We start from the raw sequence: 27,172 nt of genomic DNA, 5'->3' as shown, positions 1-27,172 counted from the left end.
AAATCAATAAAATTCAAAATGAAAAAGGAGAGGTTACAACAGACACCGCAGAAATGCAAAGCATCCTAAGAGACTACCACAAGCAACTCTATGCCAATAAAATGGACAACCTGGAAGAAATGGACAAATTCTTAGAAAGGTATAACCTTCCAAGACTGAACCAGGAAGAAATAGAAAACATGAACAGACCAATCACAAGTAATGAAATTGAAACTGTTAATAAAAATCTTCCAACAAACAAAAGTCCAGGACCAGATGGCTTCACAGGTGAATTCTATCAAATATTTAGAGAAGAGCTAACACCCATCCTTCTCAAACTCTTCCAAAAAATTGCAGAGGAAGGAACACTCCCAAATTCATTCTATGAGTCCACCATCACCCTAATACCAAAACCAGACAAAAATACTACAAAAAAAGAAAATTACAGACCAATATCACTGATGACTATAGATGCAAAATCCTCAACAAAATACTAGCACACAGAGTCCAACAACGCATTAAAAGGATCACACACCATGATCAAGTGGGATTTATCCCAGGGATACAAGGATTCTTCAATATATGCAAATCAATCAATGTGATACACCATATTAACAAACTGAAGAATAAAAACCATATGATCATCTCAGTAGATGCAGAAAAAGCTTTAGACAAAATTCAACAGCGATTTATGATAAAAACTCTCCAGAAAGTGGGCATAGAGGGAACCTACCTCAACATAATGAAGGCCACATATGACAAACCCACAGCAAACATCATTCTCAATGGTGAAAAGCTGAAAGCATATCCTCTAAGATCAGGAACAAGACAAGGATGTCCACTCTCACCACTATTATTCAACATAGTTTTGGAAGTCCTAGCCATGGCAATCAGAGAAGAAAAAGAAATAAAAGGAATACAAATTGGAAAAGAAGAAGTAAAACTGTCACTGTTTGCAGATGTCATGATACTATACATAGAGAACCCTAAAGATGCCACCAGAAAACTACTAGAGCTAATCAATGAACTTGGTAAAGTTGCAGGATACAAAATTAATGCACAGAAATCTCTTGCATTCCTATACACTAATGATGAAAAATCTGAAAGAGAAATTAAGGAAACAGTCTCATTTACTATCGTAACAAAAAGAATAAAATATCTAGGAATAAACCTACCTAGGGAAACAAAAGACCTGTATGCAGAAAACTATAAGACACTGATGAAGGAAATTAAAGATGATACCAACAGATGGAGAGATATACCATGTTCTTGGATTGGAAGAATCAATATTGTGAAAATGACTCTACTACCCAAAGCAATCTACAGATTCAGTGCAATCCCTATCAAACTACCACTGACATTTTTCACAGAACTAGAACAAAAAATTTCACAATTTGTATGGAAACACAAAAGACCCCGAATAGCCAAAGCAATCTTGAGAAAGGAAAACGGAGCTGGAGAAATCAGGCTCCCTGACTTCAGACTGTACTACAAAGCTACAGTAATCAAGACAGTATGGTACTGGCACAAAAACAGAAATATAGATCAATGGAACAGGATAGAAAGCCCAGAGATAAACCCACGCACATATGGTCACCTTATCTTTGATAAAGGAGGCAGGAATGTACAGTGGAGAAAGGACAGCCTCTTCAATAAGTGGTGCTGGGAAAACTGGACAGCGACATGTAAAAGAATGAAATTGGAACACTCTCTAACACCATACACAAAAATAAACTCAAAATGGATTCAACGCCTAAATGTAAGACCGGACACTATAAAACTCTTAGAAGAAAACATAGGAAGAACACTCTTTGACATAAATCACAGCAAGATCTTTTTTGATCCACCTCCTAGAGTAATGGAAATAAAAACAAAAATAAACAAATGGGACCTAATGAAACCTCAAACCTTTTGCACAGCAAAGGAAACCATAAACAAGACGAAAATACAACCCTCAGAATGGGAGAAAATATTCACAAACAAATCAACAGAGAAAGGATTAATCTCCAAAATATATAAACAGCTCATGCAGCTCAATATTAAAGAAACAAACAACCCAATCCAAAAATGGGCAGAAGACCTAAATAGACATTTCTCCAAAGAAAACATACAGATGGCCAAGAAGCACATGAAAAGCTGCTCAACATCACTAATTATTAGAGAAATGCAAATCAAAACTACAATGAGGTATCGTGTCACCAGTTAGAATGGGCATCATCAGAAAATCTACAAACAACAAATGCTGGAGAGGGTGTGGAGAATAGGGAACCCTCTTGCACTGTTGGTGGGAATGTAAATTGATACAGCCACTATGGAGAACAGTATGGAGGTTCCTTAAAAAACTAAAAATAGAACTACCATACAACTCAGCAATCCCACTACTGGGCATGTACCCAGAGGAAACCATAATTCAAAATGACACATGCACCCCAATGTTCATTGCAGCACTATTTATAATAGCCAGGTCATGGAAGCAACCTAAATGCCCATTGACAGATGAATGGCTAAAGAAGATGTGGTATATATATACAATGGAATATTACTCAGCCATAAAAAAGAACGAAATTGAGTCATTTGTTGAGACGTGGATGGATCTAGAGACTGTCACACACAGTGAAGTAAGTCAGAAAGAGAAAAACAAATATCGTATATTAACGCATGTATGTGAAACCTAGAAAAATGGTATGGATGAACCGGTTTGCAGGGCAGAAGTTGAGACACAGATGTAGAGAACAAACGTATGGACACCAAGGGGGGAAAACCGTGGTGGGGTGGGGATGGTGGTGTGCTGAATTGGGCGATTGGGGTTGACATGTATACCCTGATGTGTATAAAACTGATGACTAATAAGAACCTGCAGTATAAACAAACAAACAAACAAAACAACTAATACGAAACTTTCTTTGAGTTATTTGTATGATAATATGTTAATATAAATGTTTCAGATATTACATGAAATTTCTAAAAATTTTATATGTTCTGGTTTAATGTTATAAGTCATAATTCTAGTTATTACTTTAAAACGTAAATCTCAGAAACAACTAAAACAAACAAACAAACAAACTGACTGAATCCTTCCTTTCTCCTCCCTCTAGCTCCCTCCACCCCATGGAACCCACACTCCATGTCCTCAGAGGGGAACCCAGGTCTTTTAGGAGTTTCTAACCCTTGCTGACACTGGGCTCAACTGTTCTGGCTGGGCGGGGCGGGGGGGGCGTTCCAGAGTCTTTCCAAGCTTTGCTCTGGCACTGAGCCTAACCTTTTTTTGTAACTGATTTACTCCACCCAGAAGTCAGGTTTGGCTACCTTCTGTGAGAACTGGCTAGACTCACGAAATACTCGGCTGGCCAACCAGAAAATTAAATAAGAAAGTCATCAGGCCCTGAAGCCTAATTCTCAAAAGCCAAACAATTTAGAACAATGAGTCACAGAAATCTTTCAAAATAGAAATAGTTGTCATGCAGTGTTTAAGTTCTTGCAGCATAACATAGTATACCGGCTAAAAACACAGTCTGAAAGCTGGGGTTCTAGTTCCAGCTCTAGCTGTGTAACCCTGAGCAAGTGTCTTAACCACTCTGAGATATAGTTGCCTCTTGTAACACATGGCAACAGTAACAGGCCCTACCCCAGAACTTGGTCTGAGGATTAATGGATCAACATACGTAAATACTTTAGAATATGCCTGCCACATCATAAGAGCTAAATATTAGCTTTTATTATTATTATCTTATCATGTTTCGGTAAAGGTATACAGGCTTTGCAGCAATATCTTTACAGAATAATTTTGCTGAAGCTTTATTCCCTTTGAAAACGGTTTCCCCGTTTTTACCATCTCACTACCAGCCACCACCCAACCCCTAAAAACCCCCTCCCCCATCTCAACTTTTCCTTAAAAGCAAAGGAAATTACGTTTAAAAGCCTCACGGAATTACAACACTCAACACGCTCAAAAAAGTCAGGAAATGCAAAAGTTAGAATTCTCTGAAAACATTAACTCAGAATCGCGGCTCTGACACAGTTCAGAGGGCTCCAGTGCAGCCTCGTGGAGTTCCCGCCAGGGAGCTCTGAGGCCTTCACCAGCTGCCCCTCCTCACCAGCTGCTTGCTTCTAGAACCTTCCTACGGACACTGCTGGCCTCTGGACCTGCTACTTCAGAGATACTACTCTTGCTCCAGCCTCAGAACCACCTCACAGAGCAGCGTTCCTCAGTTGGGGGAGCATCAGAATGCCTGGCAGGCGTGTGGAAACATGGACGGCTGGACCACTCCCAGAGTTTCTGAGTCAGGAAGTCTGGGGTGGGGCCTGAGAATTTATATTTCTAATAATTGCCCCTGTGATGCTGATGCTGGTGCTCAGGACCACACTTTGAAAATCACTGCCATGGGTGTTTCTCTCACTTCAACCCAGTCCTCTCTCAAATCCCATAGACCCCTACCCGCTGCACCAAAAATGGAATGAAAATTTCCGTTCATGTATGTATATTACTTCTCAACTTTTTGAGAGAAGTAAAACACATTCCGTTCAAACCCCAACGCAGCCTTGACAAAACAAGACTCACCTCATTTCAGCTGCTTCACTCCCTCCACCCACCCACATTTATCCTTCCAGTCAGTTTCCACCTTTGCACAGATGGTCAGGATTGTGTGTATGTTTATACATCTCCAGCCATGCTTGTTTACATGTACACATTTGTGTTTCTCCTTCCCCCCCATTAAACTATAAAGTCCTTGAATGTCTTTCTCTCTAAGGCTCCATAGCACCTGATACTAAACACACAGTGGGTGTTTAACACATGCAGTTGACAGATAAATGTTGACTATTTTATTGTATCTGGTAAGCAAAGTGAAAGAAACAGATATTGCCATGAGAACTTTAAACTTTGCATCAGAGACCAAAGTGTGTTTATTTTTGCAGCATTAATGTAGCCAAAAGATGACTCTCCACTCACACATAAATATGCGATATGTTGCCAATGAGCATTTTAAATTGCTTTTGATGCCATTCTCAGAAATACCATCTGGGCCTCTTCTTCTCACATAGTTATCAAAATGAGTAATTTAACGTGGGGGAGTTTGCTGCATCCTTATAGGGAATTGCAAGAGATACAAGTTCTAGAAATATTAGTGTAATTGTCATCTTTTATTCTATGGGACATTCATGTATGTGCACCAACTACATCTCAATCTTTTCAGAATTAAATAAAGGAATGATATTAATCCTGAATATTTTCAGAGAGTTAATAGTTAACCCAGAGGTTATTACTATGTACTGATTTACAAATCACATGAACTTAAATCATCAAAGGATGAGATCATTACTGTTTTATCTCTTGAACAGCTAAGAGTTGAACTGCACTAAGTTAAGGACACAGTATATTATCACTCTTTCCCAAGCAAGCAAAGGCTATTAGGGAGCCAATCAGAAAGCAAAGCTTCCGTCTCAGTGTCCTCTGAGGTCTAGAATATACATTAACCATAATGACATTGGAGGTCAAATATTTACTCAATTCTGTTGAAAGAAATAAGTGTTATACCTAGTCCTAGTTGATGTGACAATGTGTGGCCTTTTAAGATTTTTTTTTTAAGGATTTGATGCTACATCTAACCTTCTTCTGATCCTATTCTTCTCTGATCATTAAATTAAGGAGAATTTCACTGGTGCGTGCTGAACACTTAGTCTCTTTCAGCTTAAATCTTTCTAAAGTTCAACCAGGGACCAATAAGGAGTCTTAACTGAGAATAAGTGTAGGTTGTTTCTAAAGTTTTTTAAAAGTGATTCCATTCTATTGTTACTTTCATAATAAAACGTAGTGACATCTGGGTTGATTTCTTTCCCTGATCTAATTCCCACCATTGCTTTTTATCCACTCAGGTCAGGTCTTGTTTTATAAAAGAAGCTGTATTGGGGCACTTGACCTAGCCTTTTCTTACACATACCACATAATTACAGGCAGCACACTTATCCCGTTGCAATTAATCTTTTCCCCCAGAGAATTAGGATGGTAGAGGATAAAGAGTATTCTCTTGTCTTTAAAGGTTAAAATCACACTTTGCCATATCACATAACGGATTTCAAGCCAGTCAGACTCTTTTAATTTTTTACTTAATTTTTTGAGATATAATTGATAAATAGCATTGTATACATTTAAGGTGTACAACATGTTGATTTGATACATTTATATATTGCAATATAATTACTACCTTAGCATTAGCTAACATCTCTATCACATCCCATAATTATCATTTCTTTTTTGTAATGCGAACAATTAAGATCTAGTCTCTTAGCAACTTTCAAGTTTATAATCCAGCACTGTTGACTATAATCACTCACATTAGATCTCCAGAACCTATTTATCTACTAGTTGCAAATCTGTACCTTGAACAACATCTCTCCAATTCCCCAATTCCCAGCCCCTGGTAACCACCCTTCTACTCTCTGTTCTTATGAGTTCAGGTTTTTTAGATTTCACAAACAAGTGATATCATATAGTATTTGTCTTTCTCTGTTCAAGCAAGTCAGACTCTTGGCTCATTGGAATAGCTTTAAAAATCAAAAAGGCAGGTGTTGCACATTAAAATAAGCCACAATCAGCTATGGTTAACGAAGTTGGGAAAAGAGTCCTGATCCTACTCTGCTATTCCAAAAGCACAGTTAAAACTGACTTCAAAGGAAACCAACATTTGGATCAGTTCTGAACAGTTGAGAATTCAATCCGGTTCAACCACTGCTAGGAAATGTGGATAACATGAAAGTAACAGTCAACACAAACCTAGTCTTCAAGAAAGTTGGCGAACATTAAAGGGATGATAAGAGGTCAAAAGCATTTGTAGCAAGGTACTTTTATTCTTCCAGAATATTTCACTGTGGTTTATTTTCTAAATTGTGTTGAGTTTCAAGTTAATAGGTGCCTCTTAGACTTTGGAATTACTAGAAGACTGTAATTAGTGGTGTAATTAAGCAATGTGTTTTCATTAATACAGACTTTAAAAAGCTTGCTAATAGTCCTTTAGTGAAGAAATTCCTAAGGAGAAAAAAACTGTTTGCTAAGTTTAACTTTGTGGGAAAAGAAAAAAAACTAGATCTTTCATGAAAAGACCTGAACTGAGTCCATTTTCTGCATTTCACTCATGAAAGAATGTGACAACTTCACATTTCTGCAATTGGGCATTGGTTCCTTTGCCACAAGGTAAGATTCATAGAGGGTTTGAGCTCTTCAGATACTAATTAATTAGGGTTGTTTAGGTTGAATTTTCCACAATTTTTTTTGCATGCCCCATATTTGTATCTGTTTTATTTTTCACTCAGTTATTGCCTAGTGCAATATAAATTATTCTCAAAATTAATTTCATCCCTATCTAAAAGTCTTCTCAAGTACCCAAATATATAATTTCACCCATCAGCAAACTTTCAGAATATCTTTAGTTGTTCCATGTATTTCTAAAGACACGTTCCTTTGAAGTGTAATACTTTTGTGAAAGCCTGCCTTGGAGACTGTTCAAATTCTATGGTGTGTTCTCCACTGCTTTTGAGGATACTATTCAGGGTGATGGATATAACTTGGCAATAATGGTGGAATGGGCACATGAGCTTGGGTTCAAGGCCCAGCTCCACTACTCAGCACCTGTGTGATCTGTGAGATTTTACTCAACCCTTCTAAACCTCAGTTTCCTCATCTGTAAAATGGGGATGATAATAACAACCTCATGGTTGGGACTTTCCTGGTGGCGCAGTGGTTAAGAATCCACCTGCCAATGCAGGGGACACGGGTTCGAGCCCTGGTCCAGGAAGATCCCACATGCCGCAGAGCAACGAAGCCCACGAGCCACAACTACTGAGCCCACGTGCCACAACTACTGAAGCCCACGCATCATACTCCGCAACAAGAGAAGCCACCGCAATGAGAAGCCCACGCACCATGACGAAGAGTAGCCCCCTCACTGCAACTAGAGAAAGCCTGCACACAGCAACTAAGACCCAATGCAGCCAAAAATAAATAAATAAATTTATTTTAAAAAAATACAACCTCATGGGATTACTAAAAAAGTTTAAGAAGATGATGCATATAAGTCACTTTAACAAATGTCAACATACAGTAAGCACTCAATAAATGTGACTTGCTATTGTTGTAATTGTTTGGTTGGTGTTAAGTGACTTCTTCCCTTTAAGAAAGTCCTTTTGTCACATCAGTTTAAAACTACATCAACATTTTCCCCCAGAAATGGCTCATCCACATTACTCTGATACAACACACTGGCTAACACTTGTTCACCTACAAATTGACCTTCACTCATTCAATGTGTTTATTCAATATTCAGTCCGCAAGTATTTATTTATTTATTTATTTATATTTTATTTATTTTATTTTTGGTTGCGTTGGGTCTTTGTTGCTGTGCGCAGACTTCCTCTAGTTGCGGTAAGCGGGGGCTACTCTTTGTTGCAGTGCGCAGGCTTCTCATTGCGGTGGCCTTTCTTGTTGTGGAGATAGGCTCTAGGTGCACGGGCCTCAGTATTTGTGGCTCGCAGGCTCTAGAGAGCAGGCTTAGCAGTTGTGGCACACGGGCCTAGCTGCTCTGCGGCATGTGGGATCCTCCTGGACGAGGGCTTGAACCCGTGTCCCCTGCACCGGCAGGTGGACTCTCAACCACTGCGCCACCAGGGAAGCCCCACAAGTATTTATTAAGTGCATATTTTGTACTGGATTTGGCACCTGGGAAAGAGGGTAACTCTTCCCAGTAATATAAGAATGCCACCCCTGCCCGTCAGGAGCTCACAATTTTATGGAAAAAAAAGAAAAAAGATAATTTTTTAAAATTAAAATTTGGTGTAAAAGAATTAGGGAAATGACAGAGAGAGAAATCTTTTTCAAAGAGGATATCTTGAAGGATGAAGAAGAGTTTGTCAGGAGAAGGATGGAGGCTGGGGGAGAATGAGGATCTAGGCAAAAGAATCGGGAAAGCCAAGTTATTAATCAGAAGTTGACAAATGATGACAAAATCAGAACAAGAGAAAGAAAATAAGTGATGGGGGGAACATTCCTGCATCTAAGGGTTGAAGGGAACACTGAGCTATCTCTAACTGACCACAGAGAACAACAGCTCTCAGAGACCAGATTGTGTTTGTTACCAAGATCTTCTGTCTCTCTGCTTAAGAAGCAATAGGCTTTGGAGCTTCCCCAGCATGGCAGAGTAAGAAGACCCTGGACTCAGCTCCTCTCATGGGCACACCAAAATTACAGTTATTTACAGAGCAACGGTCTTTGAGAACAACCTGAAGACTAGGAGAAAAGATTTCCACTGCTAAAGATATAAAGGAAGAGCTATGCGAGATGAGTATAAGGGGTGGAGATACAGTATAGTCTGAACCACACCCCTGGGGTCAGCGGCCCACAAACAGGAGGAATATCACAACTGCAGAGGTTCTTCGCAAGGAGCGTGGGGTCTGATCGCCACATCAGAGTCCTACATTGGGAAGATGAGCCCCCAGAACATCTTGCTTTGAAAATCAGTGGGGCTTATGTTTAGGAGACCAGAAGGCCATAGGAAACAGAGACTCCACTCTTAAAGGATGTGCATAGTATCTCACCTGCTCTGCGACCCAGAAGAGAGGCAGTAGTTGGGAAGGAGCCTGGGTCAGACCCACTTACTGATCTTGAAGAGCCTCCCAGAGAAGCAGGAGGCAACTGGGACTCCCCCTGCGGACAGTGACACTGGCAACAGACATTTTTGGGAGCTTGTTCTATCATGATGATACTGGTGCTGGCAAGTGCCATTTTGGAATCCTCCCTCTAGCCTATTGGCACCAGGGGCTTACCCTGCCCACCAGTTGGTCTGCAGCAGCCATGTGCCTCCAGGCCATGCAGCCAGCTACGTGGGACCCAGCAGGCCAGCAGAAGCACATCCAGGCTGCACAGCCAACCATGCAGGAAGCCTACTCCATCCCACAGCAGGCCTGTAGCAACTTCATGAGGCAGGGCCTTATAGCCAACCAGGTCAGGAGCCAGCTCCACCTACCAGAGCACCCACAGTAGTCAGCCTGCAACAGAAGAGCACACACAGCCCATATACGGGGCACCCTTAGTGCATATAGCTCTTCTGACCAGAGAGGAGTGCGCTGCTGGGCCCCGTAGGACATATCCTATGTTAAGACCACTTCTCCAAGATCAGGAAACATAACTGACCTACCTAACACATAAAAATAAACAAGAGAATTGGGCAAAATGAGGAGACAGAGGAATATGTCCCAAACAAAGGAACAAGACATGACCTCAGAAAAAGAACTGAACACGGTGGAGACAAGCAATCTATCCAATATGAGTTCAAGGTAATGATCATAAAGATGTGCAATGAACTTGGTAGAAGAATGGATGAACACAGTGAGAATTCCAACAAAGTTAGAAAATATAAAGAAGAAACAAACAGAACCAAAGAATACAATAACTAAAATAAGCAATACTGTAGAAAGAAAAATATCAACAGTAGATTAGATGATACAGAGGAACAGATCATCAATCTGGAAGACAGAGTAGTGGCAATCACCCAAGCTAAACATGAAAAAGAAAAAAAATGTTTTTTTTTAAAATGAGGATAGTTTAAGAGAACTTGGGGACAACATCAAGTAAACATCTACATTACTGGGGTCCCAGAAGGAGAAGAGAGAAAGAAAAAAAGGGCAGAGAATGTATTTGAATAATAGAAATTAAGGAAACAATCCCATTTACAAAGAACTAGAACAAAAATTTTTAAATTTGTAATGGAAACACAAAAGACTCCAAATAGCCAAAGCAATCTTGAGAAAGAAAAACAAAGCTGGAGGAGTCAGGCTCCCTGACTTCAGACTATACTACAAAGCTACAGCAATAAAAACAGTGTGATACTGGCACAAAAACAGAAATATAGATCAATGGAGCAGGATAGAAAGCCCAGAAATAAACTCACACATCTATGGTCAGTTAATCTACAACAAAGGAGGCAAGAATATACAATGGAGAAAAGATAGTCTCTTCAATAAGTGGTGCTGGGAAAACAAAGAAGACATACAGATGGCCAACAAACACATGAAAAGATGCTCACTATCACTAATCATCAGGGAAATGCAAATCGAAACCACAATGAGATACCACCTATCAGAATGGCTATCATCAAGAAGACAACAGATAACCAGTGTTGGCAAGGATGTGGAGAAAAAGGAACCTTCGCACTTTGGTGGGATTGTAAATTGGTGCATCCACTATGTAAAACAGTATAGAGGCTCCTAAAAAAAACTAAAAATAAAACTACCATACAAGCCAGAGATTTCACTTTTGGATATTTACCCAAAGGTAACAAAATCAGTACTTTGAAAAAATACATGCACCCAAAATATGTGCACCTCTATGTTGATTACAATATTATTTATAACAGCTAAGATACAGAAGCAACCTAAGTGTTCATCAGTAGATGAATAAAGAAGCTGTGGTATATAAAAATACGATGGAATATTAGTCATTAAAAATAGAATGAAATCTTGCCATTTGCAACAACGTAGATGGATCAAGAGGGTACCATGCTAAGTGAAATAAGTCAGACAGAGAAAGACAAATACCATATGATCTCATTTATATGTGGAATCTGAAAAACAAAGCAAACAAACAAAACAATACAAAAACATACTCACAGATACAGAGAACAAACCAGTGGTCGCCAGAGGTGGTTGTGTGAAGCAGGTGAAGGGGATTAAGAAGTATAAACCTCCAGTTATATAATAAATAAGTTACAGGGATGTAAAATATAGCATAAGGAATATGGTCAACAATATTGTAATGACTTTTTATTGGGACAGATGGTTACTAGACTTATCCTGGTGATCATTTTGCAATGTGTGCAAATGTCAAATCACTATGTGCTACACCTGAAACTAACATAATATGGTATCTCAACTATATTTCAATTAAGAAAAAAAGCAATAAGCTTTGCCTCTATGAACTCCATTTTCTATACTAGCCACCTCTACCTTCATAAGATATTGTTTCTTTTCTTTCAAATTTCTACTCTTTATTTACTAAATGGTACGCTTATAGGCATAAAAGCTAAAATTCAGGTGACTTTAGCAAATAAGCAAAAACAAAAAAAATCATGTTCCTCTAATGTCAGCTCTTTTAAAATCTCTGCTTTAACTCTGTATTCTGTCCTCACAACGGTCCACAGGGCTACGTCAGTCCTTTGATAACAGCCGCCTAGTGCCGCACACTCATTAGGCACCAGTCACTTTCCCTTACCTCATGTAATCCTCCCAACAGCCTTATGAAGAGTAGGTATCACTCTTATCCATATTGTGCATCTGCAAAAATGGAAAGTTGGGGAAATAACTTGCCCAAAGTCACACACCCACTGGTGACAAGGGATAGACTTGACCACAGGTCATCTGACTTCACAGCTGATGCACTCCAACGCCCAGAGCAGCGTTCCCAGCATCAGGTCTTGAACTGGGGCCAAGCAGTAAGGGTAAGTTCACTGTCTGTTGTAAAAGCCCCCAACGTCCAGTATAGTGACATTTTACTTTATTGCTTTATTCAAGAATGGTTCTTTATGGGATTATGTCTTACTTTTTCTTTATATCATATTGTCCTTATTTTATGGAATGAGGAAATTGAAGCTGGTAGTTACTTTCTTCACAACACCCTACTTACAAAACAAAAAACCCCAAAAGTTGGCATCTGGTGTCAGTTTTTAATTTAAAAATTTTGTTTTCATTCCCAGAAATTAAAAATCTAAAATTTCCTACTGGATGAGGAAATATCTTCCTTCATGTAAGGTACATGTTTATCTTCTGTTGTCCGCATGACTAGCCATTGTCATCTTGAACTTTCAATTTTTCATACCCTAATTTTTAAGTGCTGTCACCTCTCTTCCCCACACTTGGACCCCAAATTAAATACACTTACATTTACAGGAGGAGAGTAAGAGAATAGATAATCTAATAGCTTTCTTCTGCTGTGGTTTTCACGAGTGAAAATTCCAGCCTTTTCTTATCATAACTGGCTGGAAACACTCCACATCAGAGATGTCAAGTCATAACAATGTGGGGGAAAAAAAGCCCACTTTGCTCTCAGAACGACACAGTTCTTCTATAGAAAAGACATTCTTAAAAGCTGTTTGCAATATCCTACATTAATTTCCTCTGGTATGGGATCTCACACAAAGGGGTCTTATAAATGGATTAAATGTGGTTGGGTGCAAAAGCACAGTAAGCCCTCTGTCAGATGCTCTGGAGGGTGGACGCCACAAACAGGGGCCTCCTTCATCAGGGTTCCCTGCAAATAGCTGACTTGAAATTTTGTGACCAGTAATAACCTCCTTAAAAATAAACCACTTATGCCATCTGCTTAACAGTGCCCTATAAATTAGACCAAGAATGCATGGCTTTTCTTCCCTGGCAAATGCCTTCCAAGTGGACAAAAGTATAAACAGAGGGAGGAAGCAGGGTTGGGCCGTGCTCGCTCTTTCAGTGCCATCAACATGGACCACCATCATGTGGCCTCAGCACAAATAAGTTTGGGACGGGAGAGAACAGACCCCACCTCTTTGTTTCCAAGACCAAACAAATGAAGGTTGGAATGGGGTTAGGTTAGAATGAGCAGGTGGAAGAGCTAGAATGAGCCCTCAGAGCTGGAATGGCCAAAGAGGGTGTTGGTCGTAGTCCAGACTTTGATTGCTGAGCCAATTGACACACGGACGCAAGAGTGGAAGAGGGATCAAACTTATTTTTAATATCTAACAGATATGTATTAGAAATAATTACTTGGACCGGAGTCCAGTATGGTTTCTACATCTTCCCTTAAAATGTAGACTTAGACCAACAAGGGATTAATCTCCAAAATATACAAACAGCTCATGCAGCTCAATATCAAAAAAAAACCCAATCAAAAAATGGGTGGAAGAGCTAAACAGACATTTCTCCAAAGAAGACATACAATACAGATGGCCAAGAGGCACATGAAAAGATGCTCAACATCACTAATCATCAGAGAAATGCAAATCAAAACTACAGTGAGGTATCACCTCACACCAGTCAGAACGGCCATCATCAAAAAATCTACAAACAATAAATGCTGGAGAGGGTGTGGTGAAAAGGGAACCCTCCTACACTGTTGGTGGGAATGTAATGGAGGTTCCTTAAAAAACTGAAAATAGAGCTACCATATGATCCAGGAATCCCACTCCTGGGCATATACCTGGAGAAGACCATAATTCGAAAGGATACATGCACTCCGATGATCATTGCAGCACAATTTACAATAGCCAGGACATGGAAGCAACCTAAATGTCCACTGACAGAAGAATAGATAAAGAAGATGTGATACATATATACAACGGAATATTACTCGACCATAAAAAAGAATGAAATAATGCCATTTGCAGCAACATGGATGGAACCTGGAGATTATCATACTAAGTGAAGTCAGTCAGACTGAGAAAGACAAATATCATATGATATCACTTATATGTGGAATCTAAAAAAAGGGTACAAATGAACTTATCTACAAGACAGAAATAGAGCTATAGATATAGAAAACAAACTTACGATTACCAGGAGGTAAGGTGGGGGGCAGGGATAAACTGGGAGATTGGGATTGACATATACACACCACTATATATAAAATAGATAACTAATAAGGACCTACTGTATAGCACGGGGAACTCTACTCAATACTTGGTAATGGCCTCTAAGGGAAAAGAATCTAAAAAAAGAGTGGATATATGTATATGTATAACTGATTCACTTTGCTGTACACCTGAAACTAACACAACATTGTAAATCAACTATACCCCAATAAAAAAAAATTTTTTTTAATGCAGACTTAGGTAAATCTGCTAGAGGAGAGTGAGATTTGCAGAGCAATAGTTATCTAACCTAACCCGCATCCACAGAGATGTGGTAGAACTTGGATCCACTGAGATCACACGAGAAACTGGCCACACGTGAGCAGCAAATTCATCAACTAATTCTCGCAGCCAAGTGACGTGGACTGGCAGATGGGGGACTCTCATCATCTCACATTTCCTCTCTCAGTGGGGAGAGCCCGGCAGAGGGTGAGAGGAGACTGTCATTTCTATCCAATGCCCCTCAAAGAGGAAAGTTCTTGCAAAGGGTGAGGCAGGCATGGGGAGAAAGGAACAAGGAAGAAATTGCAGCATGTTGAGCCCAGAGGATCATTCCAGCAAGATCATAGTTTCTGTAAAGCAACAACTTCAAAATTCCTCCAAACTCAAAAAAGCTTGCTTGGGCCCCACCCCTCCCAGCTCAGATCATAAGAGAAACAATTTTGTCTGACACTTATTCTATAAGTACTGTGTCTTGAATCACACAGTTATATAGTTTTAGTTGGCATTTCCTTAGTTGAGTAACACAAGCAATAGGCAAGCTAACATACAAAACTTAATTGATCCTTTCTCTTAAATTTTTTTTTACTTTTCAAAATGAGGCCAAACATGACAACAACAGTGGAAAGAAAAAATTCTCAAGAAGAAAGCTCTAAGCTCAGGAAATGAGAAAATGAAAAGAAAAATTCTTGTACTTACACCAAATAAACCACATTACACTGGGTGTCATCCAAGCCAAGATTTTTCTCCAGGAAAGTGCAAACAAGCTCATTTGAATTAAAGTCTTCATTCTTCTCCCAGTCAGCAGTCAGTGTCCCAGAAGGTCAGTCTCCATTATGTCCTGAAGTACCAAGAGAAGGATGTTCCACTGCTGGTTCCAGCTGGCTGCATTCTCTCCGAGAGCAGACTTCTCAAAGGAGTGCATTACACTCTTGTGTGGGTGGGTGTGTGTGTGTGTGTGTGTGTGTATGTGTGTGGGTGGGTGGAAGGAGCCAGAAGCAGCATTCAGGAGCACCCAGGGAGCATTTTGGGTCCTAGTCCTGAAGGGTAGAGTGAACAGCAGACCGTCACTCCGTGGACAAGCTTCTGCTTGTGTGAGAGGTGGGCTGCAAGCCTGTTTTCAACCTCCTCTCCTTCCTCTCAGGCATACTCAGCTCTCCTTCAGACAAGAAAGGGGAAAGAAAGCAGACTGACACTGAACCAGGCAAGAGGTGTACTTTGCATAAAAGAAGGAAGACAGAATTCCAGCTACTCCCAAATCCCAGCATTATCTGTTGTTCTTCCTTTCAGAAGATCATTCAAGGCAAAGTTGGGAGTTGCTGATTAGAAAATAAATATGTCAATGTGCATATATATAATGGAATACTATTCGTCCATAAAAAAGAATGAAATAATGCCATTTGCAGCAACATGTATGGACCTAGAGATTGTTATACTGAGTGAAGTAAGTCAGACAGAGAAAGACAAATATCATATGATATCACTTATATGGGGAATCTAAAATATGATACAAATCAACTTATTTACAAAACAGAAACAGACTCACAGACATAGAAAACAAACTTATGGTTACCAAAGGGGGAAGGGGGGGATAAATTAGGAGTTTGGGATTAGCAGATACAAACTACCATATATATAAATAGATAAACAATAAGGTCCCACTGTATTGCACAGGAAACTCTATTCAATATCTTATAATAAACTATAATGGAAAAAAAAAAGAAAATATAAATTTCAGGATACAGAGAACACACTAGTGGTTACCAGTGGGGAGAGGGCAGGGGTGAGGGGCACGGTTGGGGGTGAGGCGGGGCAATAAGAGGTACAAACTACTATGCAGAAAATAAATAAGCTACAAGGATATATGATACCGCACAGGGAATATAGTCAATATTTTATAATAACTATAAATAAAGTATAACCTTTAAAAGTTGTGAATCACTATGTTGATACACCTGAAACGTATATAATACTGTAAATCAACTATACCTCAATAAAAAAAGAAAACATTATATAAATGTCAGGATGTTGAGAAAAAGGTATGTAGTTGGGGACAGAATAGATGTGAAGCAGAGTTCTTTGGATACTTGTCTCAGCTAAATGCAAACTCAAACTCTTCAGTGTTGCACTTGGTCCTCATATAGTGGCCTCTGGCTGACATTTTGTCACTTCTGGGCTTTATCGCACTACAGATATTTATTTAGGTAGTTGGGCCTCAATCCTCTTCAAATGGTTATTTAAAAAAAAAAAAAAAGTCTTGGGCTTCCCTGGTGGCGCAGTGGTTGAGAGTCTGTCTGCCGATGCAGGGGACACTGGTTCGTGGCCCAGTCCGAGAAGATCCCACATGCCGCGGAGCAGCTGGGCCCATGAGCCATGGCCACTGAGCCTGCGCGTCCAGAGCCTGTGCTCCGCAACGGGAGAGGCCACAACAGTGAGAGGCCCACATACCGCAAAAAAAAAAAAAAAAAAAAAAAAAGTCTCATTTCATCCAGTTACAGAACCACAACTGCAGGAAAACGCAGATTGTCTGGAAGCCTAATTGTGTTTTCCTCAAACTCATCACATGTTAACTGCCACCCTAACACCCACCCTTTTTGTTGTTTTCCAATAACTTATTCAGACATATTTTCCCTGGGACCCACAGTGAATACATCCCTTACAAACCTAGAAATCAACTACTCCTGAAAATTTCTCAAGGCAACATTCTTCCGGTTCCAACTGTCATATAACAAACTCCTATTATAAGCAAGGCATCCCATTATGTGCTTCGGAGAATACAAAAACATGCCAGTCCTGCGTTTTAGTTATCTATTGCTGCACAACACATTACTCCAAAACTTAGCCACTTGTTACCTCATAGTTTCTGTGGCTCAGGAATGGAGAAGAGGCTTACCTGGGTGGTTCTAGCTCAAGGTCACTCACAAGACTGCAAATCAAGGTGTCTGCAGGAGCTGCAGTCACTTCTAAGTTCAGCTCAGGGGAGGATCCACTTACAAGTTCACTCACAGGTGCCTTTCCACAGGGCTGGCTCCGCGCTTCTCCATGTGGTCTCTCATCCTCCAGGGCCTCCCTGGCTGGACAGCCCAGGATAGCCTGAGCTTGTTTACTTTACTGGAGGGGACCCCTTCCAGGGCCCGAGAGTGGGCTCTTGTCTAACACTCGTAAGTGAATTGTCCGAGGAGACACATGTACTGACAAAACAAGACTTTACTGAAAAGGGGCGCTGGAGTGGATAGCAGCACAGTAACGGCACCCAGGAGAACTGCTCTGCCTCGCGGTTCACCGTCTCAGGTTTTACGGAGATGGGTCTGGTTTCCAGGTTGTCTCTGGCCAGTCATCTTGCTCGTGCCCACATTTGGTCCAACCCAGGGCCCTTCCGGGTGGCCCGCGCATGCCCCAGTCAAGATGGATTCCAGCGTAAAGGTTCCTGGGAGGTTCGCAGGACATATGGGCTGGCGACTCCTCCCACCTTTTGGCTCCTCCCGAATTCTTCCGTTTGGTTTTCGCGGCAGCTTGTCAGTTTCGTGTTCCTTATTGGGACCTCGTGTTGTGAGACAGTTCATGCACATGATTATTTTCATGCCTGGCCAGAGCCGGCGGTTTCGGTCCACAGTTCCCTAACATTTACATGGAGGTCAGGCTGGGTGGGAGGAGTGATGAGGGAGGAAGAGAAGGGAGAGAAGGAGTAACAGGAGTGAGAGAAGGAGAAGGAGGGAGGCAAGGTAAGCAAGAGAATATGACCAAGATGGATGCCAGCCATTTTATAACTTTATCTTGGAATTGATATCCCATTGCTTCTGCTACAGAAGTAAGTCTTTTTTTTTTTTTTTTTTGCGGTACGCGGGCGTCTCACTGTTGTGGCCTCTCCCATTGCGGAGCACAGGCTCCGGACGTGCAGGCTCAGCGGCCATGGCTCACGGGCCCAGCCGCTCCGCGGCATGTGGGATCCTCCCGGACCGGGGCACAAACCCGCATCCCCTGCATCGGCAGGCGGACTCTCAACCACTGCGCCACCAGGGAAGCCCAGAAGTAAGTCTTATTAGACCAACTCACACTCAAGAGGAGGGAAACAAATGGTGATCACTGGGGGCCGTTTTAGAGGCTGCCTACCACACCCTGCGAGGCTCTACATCATGGACAAACACACATACAGTTACAGCAGACGCAAAGAAGTTTGACAAAGGTGGAATGGAAATGCTCCAAGGCAGTAGGAAAAGGAGAACTTAATTTCATCTGGGGGATGCTGGAAAGGCTTCTTGAAGAAAGCAAAATTTGAGCTAGGTCTCAAATAAACCTCAAAAAACGTCATTTCAGGCAGCTGGGACAGCTAGAGCAAGTGGCCTGGGAACTGAGCAAGCATCAAAGTCACCTGGAGGGCTTGTTAAAATGCAGATGGATGAGCCCCACTTTCAGAGTTTCTAATTCAGTAAGTGGTGGAGGAGGGGCTTGATCATTTGCATTTCAGGTGATGCTGATACCCTAGGTCCAGAGACCACACTTTGAGAAACTCTGGCTTGAGTAAAGGCTGGGAAGTGGAGCTTTTTTCGAAAGTAACAAATAGATCTTTTTATTTGTCAATTTTGTTTGATTCAATCAGTTTCAAGATCCTCTTAGAATCAGTGGAAATGAAAGGTATTAGTCGGTACTTAATGAATCCCCAAACTATCCACTTTTAGAGCTGGGAGGGCTTCAGAGAATATAAAGCCATCATATTACAAATGAGGAAAGTGACGTTAAGGGATGGGCTCAAACAGGTAGTGACAGTTTTCTTTAAAATCAGGTGGATTTTTGTGGCTCTCTCACTCAAGGGCTTCTGAAAGAAATAGACTAGAGCCCTCTTCCTTTGGAGTCTGAGTGCTTTCTCTGTGAAATGAACTAATGAGTTTGTGATCCACTCTCCCAGTAGACTACTCACCCTCTATAAAATGAACATGCCCATACTCTGGTAGAAGGAAGGCTGAAAGAACTCTCTGAACCTCTGAGTCCATTATTCCTTGTGCAAATGGATATATGTAACTCCTGCCTGGCTTCTGTGAAGTGAGAGGCCTTCCCCCATTTCTGCCCTCTCTTAGCCTCTGTTGTTCTTTTTCTTTCACAGGGCCCAGGTGTACAAATTTAGTTGCCAAAACTCTCTGCAACACTTGGATTTGGGGTGCTGTTTCTTTTTAAAGTCTAAATAATTAGTAAAATCTAGTGCAAACTGGGGTGAATCTATCTCAACTCTTGAAATATGCTTTCTTTGGAAACAGGGTAATGAAACCCTGCAGTTTACTGCTTGCAATGTGTGCACACAATTAGCTCGGTGCCTTTGTTCTGTCGTCTGAGTTTTTGTCATCTTTTATTTGACTGTACTTAGAGAAACAGCATGAAGACATTTAAAAGAAGCCCAAAGGAATCTCATTTGCACATTCAAACAAGTGGTTTTTTTGTTTTGTTTTGGTTTTTTGCGGTACTCGGGCCTCTCACTGTTGTGGCCTCTCCCGTTGCAGAGCACAGGCTCCGGACACGCAGGCTCAGCGGCCATGGCTCATGGGCCCAGCTGCTCCGCGGCATGTGGCATCTTCCCGGACTGGGGCACGAACCCGTGTCCCCTGCATGGGCAGGCGGGCTCTCAACCACTGCGCCACCAGGGAAGCCCAAAACAAGTGTTTTTTATCATTATTCCCCTACCCCTGACTTCCTTTACTCTCACTCTTCCTCCAGTTTATGGCCCTCTACTCCACTCTGACATACATTCTTGCTCCAGAAGCAGAAACAAAGATGCTAAAGGTAACCAAAGTGTAACCCTCTTTGCACTTGTGATTTTTGCACTTGCTTCAGCACAGGTGTCTCTTGAATTGTGACATTCTGAGAAGTCCTAGAGCTCACCAACCACACTTCCTCCCAAGGATAGGCCCTATCCTGTGCTGTAACCTTGAATGAGAAGGTAATCTACAAACAGACAGAGGTTAGCCAAAACCTCACTGCAGCTTCACTCAAACTCAAACCTGATTTCTGAGCATAAGTTGGTTAACTGGCATCAGAGGATGCTATGTAGCTCATGTCTTCTTGCAAAGCTGAGAGGTGAGAATGGCAAACCGTAAATCCATTTTATTCGTTGCCTTTACCAATTCAACCACAAATTGCTTCCCCTTCTCCCACTGAGCACCGTTTAATGACCTCTATCAGGTATACAATGGAAGCAGTCAACTGCAGAGGCAGAAAGAACACATCTCGTGAGCAAGCACACGGGTCTTCCCCACTTCCCAAGTCTTTGGGCTTGACTAAGTTATTTAACATCTCCAGGCCTCAGGTTCCCCATTTGGACCTTGGTTTCCTTACCTAAAATGGTGGCGGTGAGATGGAGTTGTGAAGATCACGGCCTCCATGTGAAAAGTCTCACTATCTGTGTATACCTTAGTCACCTGATACTAGCCCTGGATGACAGCAGGTATTCGATAAACGGCAGTCATGATGGACTGGGCAGTAAATTAAACACATGCTTTTTCTCCCAAAGAAGCTCACAGTCTTCATGTACGTTGTTAATGGTGTTAAAAACAAGACAGCAGGCCCAAAATGGAGTGGCTTATGCTAACCCCACATCACCAAACCAAGACTTAATTACAGTTTTGACCCCTCCCAGAGATGGAACCTTAAACCAGTCAATCAGGAATCACCTAGTCAGCACTAGTGAGGTCACCTGCCTGACAAACCCCTGCCATCCACTAAAGGAAAGTGGCCTGGCCACAGCCAATCCACTTTTTGCTCATGTAACGTCCTTGTTCCTGCTCCCGTCTGCCTCCAAAAGTCCTTCACTGTGTTCAGCTCCTCGGAGCTCCTTTCTATCTGCTAGATTGGATGCTGCCTGATTCATGGATTCTTGAATAAAGCCAATTAGATTTTTAAATTTTTCTTGTTTGAATTTTGTTTTTTAATACTGGTTTGATTTGGGTTTTTACTGGCTCAGAACCACATCTGTGTATCATACTCTCAATTTCAGGTAAACTAGAGAAATCCGAATTTACCTGAACGTTACACCAGAGTCAGCCTCTGACTGAAAACTTCTATGTTGCCCTGAAATACCCAATGTGTTTTTCCCAACCAACATCAAGTTATTAACAACGACGTTCTTTTCTAAGTCATTAGTCAGAAACTGTCAGAAAGGAATCACTCCTTGTATCTTCCGGGAGTTGATAGAAAAAAATAATTTAAAAATGTTGAAGGCTGAAGCATCAGCCACTGACATGAATTCATCTGAAACAAAGATGACTTTAAAAAAAAAAAATCTGTGCTGCACATAGACAAGGAAAGAAAGACACTTTGGCTGCAAAATCCCCCCCCCCATCTTCTCTGGGGAGGCTCATGCCTCCGCCTGCTGTTCATCAATCAGCCTTGATTTTGATGGGGCGATTTTTAGTCAGCCTCGATCATTTTGGCACAGACAAAAATCCTTTAAAAAAGTGTTACACTTCATCAAAGTGTATCATGAGACTTCACGGTCATTATCTCAATGGCCGCTCTGATGTGCTACAATTGGCAGAGACTCAAACGGTAGGGGGTGTGTGAGAAGAAAGCCAGCATTTCGTGTGGAAAGCTGGCAAGCCTCGCCAAGCTTCTGTCAACAACTCGGCGGTCTGATCCGATGCACTGGGCGTGCTGATGATGCTCTTGTTTCTGGAGGAAGTAAACAAGAAAATGAATTCCACCGTGCAACACAGCCTCTTTGTATCTCCAACATGGTGTGACTGGACTGGGGCCAGCCGCGTTGAAAGTTTGGCCATTTATGTCATCAGGGCCCCGGTACTGATGGAGGCTTTGATTACGAGTTGGACCAGCTCTAAGACCCTTCAGGGGCAGCCACGCAGCAAATAAAGGCATTGATTGGTTGTTGGGTCAATTTAGCCATAAGGGTACAGAGCACGGCTCTTTTGAAAAGCCTAATGGATTAGCTACACAACCAGTCCCACTGTGGGCCTTATTTTTCAAGTAACTTCAGGACGGTTTTCCAGCTTGGCAGGGAACAAACTCTTCCTCCAGAGCAAGTTCAGAGCTGTTCTTGTTATCAATAGTGGGCTCAAAGGATTAGACACAGCGGGCTTCACAATTTCATGAAAACAGCTGTTGAAACAACAATTAAGGCAAACAATAGTTTGCATGGACAACTATTAATTATGTAAAGTTATGCAGAAAGTGGAATACGCTTTTATTCAGGGCCTTCTACAGCCGCTGAGCCACCTTCCATTCCATGGCTCTCAAGCGTCAGGAAGTGGGGGCACTCGTAGGAAGCGGCTCCACTGCATGTGGGTTGAATGTAAGCAGAGCTCCAGGCTGCCAGTTTGCTGCAGAGCAAGTCATGGGGAAAATATTCAGGAAATGTATATCAGTTAAACATGTTACCTTGGGTACCGCAGATCTTTTCATACAAACTCAGAGCTGTGTTTTCACAGGTATTTGAAATTCAATTTGAGCCTTGTGGTTGGGATCTCTACGCTTGCTTTAAAAAAAACAAAACATTTCTATAATACGTCCCCTTTCCGGCCTTACACGCCCTGAGGAATTATGAACAATAATGTTCTTTAGTAAGGAACTGTCAGAAAGGAATCACTCTCCGGGAATTGGTGGAGCTCCTTGTCCTTAGGACTAAGTAGATTTTCCTTCCATTAGGAGGATGGTCCAACTTAGACTCAATCACTCCATATCCACCTCCTCCCCTAGAACAGCTCATCTCTCCTTCCACTCTCTCTGCTTGCTGGGGCTTTTAAATTCATTGCTTCTCTCTTTGCAATTTCCACCCTTGACTAACAGTGCTGGGAATTGACTTACGGCCCTTCGCCTACCCTGTGTTCCACATCTCACTTTCCTCCCCGTATGGGAATCACCAAGCCAAGAAGTCCCATTAAGAAGGTTATTAACTGTACACATAAACATTGCCTCCTGCCTACAGTTAGATTTATTTCTCATCACTTCCAAGTAACTGGTTTTAACACTCTTTCCAGCATGCCCAACACCTTTTATTTGACTATATTGTTTTAGAAAGGCCTTTGGGAATTTGGCTAATTTCATGCTGGAACTTATTAAGTGGGTTTTGACACTCTTTGATAATTCCAATAGACCATTAGTCAAGTCTCACTTCCTTCAGGGAAAGAATGAAAGCTTCATTAGTCTCAGGGTCTCTATTCTAAACATGTCACCTGAATTTAGTAGTGCATCTGTGCCGAAATGCAATTGACTTTGTGATTGAATAGAACTTTGAAACTACAAGAAAGCTGTCACTGGCTATCATCAGTAAGAGAGCACCTGCCTTTTTCTGAAATTCTTATGAGGTTCACCTGTGCATTTTGAAACAATTCAGTGAATTTAATTTTCTGACCTGTGAATGTTAATAAAATAAACTGCACACACACATATCCACACAAGTTCTCTCTAAAGTACTTGGTTTAGTCCTTTCTTCCACCCAGGACACGAGAATTCAGAATAATCTCCTTCCCTCCTACAGATAAGTTTAAAAATCTTGAGAGATCCTATCTCTAGAAGGCCCCAGAACATAATTGAGTGTGCAAATGAAATTCATTACTAGGGTCACAAACAATAATCCAATTAACATGTATTTGCGTAATGCCTTTAAATTCATTCTAAACCCAAAACCACATTCATCTTTGAAGTATAACGCAAAACAAGTACCATATCCCAGCATACTCCAGTTCACACTTTGCACTGGAGAGTACGAAACAGCATCAAGATTGCAAAAGCAATTATTCTGGTTATCCAGATGTGATTTTCAATCATTCTAAGAAATTTTTTTTTTTTTTTTTTAGCAGTTCTCATTCCATGGCACCACTCACAGCTCTCACGCTGGCGCGGTGCTTACATCTCTTCATTATTAATTCAGCTCATGGAGCTTAATTGGACAAGGCTAGAGCGAATTTGACAAACATCACAGCAGCAGAAAAAGCAATCACTCTTTCAAGATGAAAATTTGTTTGATGTCTTACTGTGTAACTCATTTACTCTCCTCAGGAGTCACGTGACCTGAATGTTAATCAGCCATTGATTGGTTTCGCTCCTTGGACAGTCACGTGACTCGAATATTAATGGGCTGCGCTCAGTAGTTGTACTGTTAGGCAACCTTGTGATTGGCTGCCAGGTTAAGATACGGAGATAAGTGGGTGCTTGATGAGCACTTGACAGAACTTCACAGAAAATTAAGGCCCTAAAATAGCATGAGAAAGTCTTGTCAAATCAAGCATGATTATCATTGAATGCTTAAGGAATTCATCGTCTGCATGAAATTGATACACTTCAGCACCAGCAGGCCCTGTAGTCAGCAGGGACTCATCAGATTTTTATTTATATGTGTTCACCAAATCACATTAATTCTGAGAGCTAAAACATGCTAAGGATGAAGGTTATTTTCTGTTCAATCTAATTTATCTATGACAATAATCATCACTAATAATGTGTCAAATTGGATTGCAGTCATTTTATGCATGCATGCTGATTTGGAAAATAGTGTTAAACCATCCCGCGGTAATTAACAACTGGTAAAGGTATGCCGGGCCTGAAGTAATCAGCATATCTAGATGGAAAATTAAGTTTTATGGAATGGATTTATAGATACATATCCTCACTTAATTCAGAATATAAATTATTCCTGGTAAAAGCCGACATCATTTTTATAACACCATTAAGACCGATAACCATTGAGGGACTTGCATCCTTAATTTGCTCCATCCTTCATTTTTTTTCTCTCATTTTCTGTGGTTAACTTTCTAATGGGTGTCACTTCCTTCTTGGCAAGTCCTCATTTTAGCGGGTTTGGTAGGGCTAAGAGATGAATGAATATGCATCGGTTTAAGTGTTAATCATGGATGAAGGACAGGACATCATACCTCTTAATACACAAAGCTTTATAATTATTGGCGGGGGTTGGGAGGTGGGCACTGGGGAGAATACAAAGAGAGGGGTGGGGACAGACTTTGGCCTTTTGGTGTTTCTCTATTATTTCTCCTCACAAAGGGACAATAGGAAATTTTGCAGATTAACTCATAAGGGATTAATGTTTCTTGGGGAATCACTTAAGCCTAAATTGCTTTTGTGGAAATAACTTTTACGGAACACAAGCTGTGTCGTTGTTGTTGTTTTAAATAACCTCCTGGTTTATAGGACATTTTAGGAGGAATGGAGTATTGGGAGTAAGGAAATCTTAAAGAAATGTTTAGACCCTTTGGTGAGTGTGGCTAAAATGTTTGAGAGGAGCATTACACTTCGAAAAGAAGAGCGAAATAAATGTTGTTTCTTTCCCACCGCTGCCCCTACCCCCCATCTTAATCTCCTAAGCAACCAGGACTGCCCCTACTCTCTACCCCTCGCTCAGGAGGTCTCTTTATTGATTAAATGAATCTGGTCCAAAGACTGGCTCCCAGGCTCTTTGATCTAATCCGATCTGATTTTATCCTATCGCTTCAGCAGGACATGGGGGAATTAACAATAAGCAGCTTTACCACAAGTGTTTAATAACTCAACACAATCTCCTTATGGCTCCGAGCTGCTCAAGCTCCCATCCAGTCCACAGCAAACAGTGTAGCAGATTGGCCATCCCCCCCACCCCCGCCCGAACCTGAGGAATTTTCATGCACTATGAAACTAATCGCTTCAAGTTCCTTCATAAATCACACAAAGCAGATTTTAGCATCTTAACAAATCGGAAAAAAAAAAAAAGAGCCAACCAGTAGAGTGGGGTGGGAGTGGCAGAGAGGACTGGCCCTCCAGCTAAAAGCGGGTGGGAAACAGGCAGGCGCTCCAGTACTGCAGTGGGGGAAGGGGGCAGATGTAAAATAACTTCTATCTTCTCAAGCAATATGTTTCTCATCTCCTTAAATTTTAACATGAATGAAATTATTTGGGCAGGCTCAAACCTAACAATGTTCCAAGCTCACAGTGACCTTATTTTTTTTTTTTTCTGCTGTGATGGAAACGATGTGGTTTCAACAACAGGCCTCTTGTTATTGTTCCTGTGACAGCCCTTGAAGTATGCAAGAAGCACACATTTAAACAAGGATTGTGCGTCCTGCGTGGTGCAGACAGCCGAGATGTTAGGCTGAAATGGTATGTCCCCTGGCTTTCAAACCAGCATACACGCATAAAGGGGCGTCTTAAATGATCACTTAATTACAAAACGCCATTCTTGAAATGCTTTTTTTTTCTTTTCCACTCAGGGCTGTCCGTATGTATATCCCTATCTCTAAATTGCAGCGGTAGAACCGAGTAATATCTTATTCCCCTCCAAAAAAAAAAAAAGCATCATATCACAAGCACAGATAGTAAAGGTGATTCTCTCCTTTTGTAAGGCAGAATTT

General features: G+C 41.2%; 1 protein-coding gene across 5 annotated transcripts in view; it reads right to left on the bottom strand.

The window, feature by feature from the left end:
- Positions 1 to 27,172, bottom strand: part of LOC111171145 (spermatogenesis-associated protein 31D4-like) — a 192,042-nt gene that overhangs the window by 57,892 nt on the left and 106,978 nt on the right. For 4 of the 5 annotated variants that reach the window (XM_089913337.1, XM_089913335.1, XM_089913339.1 and 1 more), the window contains one exon: positions 15,537 to 15,678. The exons of the other annotated variant lie outside the window; for it this stretch is intronic. The gene's annotated coding sequence lies outside the window, so the exon portion shown is untranslated. The remainder of the gene's footprint in view (positions 1 to 15,536; positions 15,679 to 27,172) is intronic. 5 annotated transcript variants of the gene reach the window in all.

This window comes from Delphinapterus leucas, chromosome 6 (assembly GCF_059928025.1).
Source record: "Delphinapterus leucas isolate spDelLeu-1000000601 "Yukka" chromosome 6, BTC_Dleu_Yukka2, whole genome shotgun sequence".
NCBI classification, from domain to species: domain Eukaryota; kingdom Metazoa; phylum Chordata; class Mammalia; order Artiodactyla; family Monodontidae; genus Delphinapterus; species Delphinapterus leucas.
Note: the sequence above shows the minus strand (reverse complement) of the source record. Positions and strands in the feature narration are given on the sequence as shown.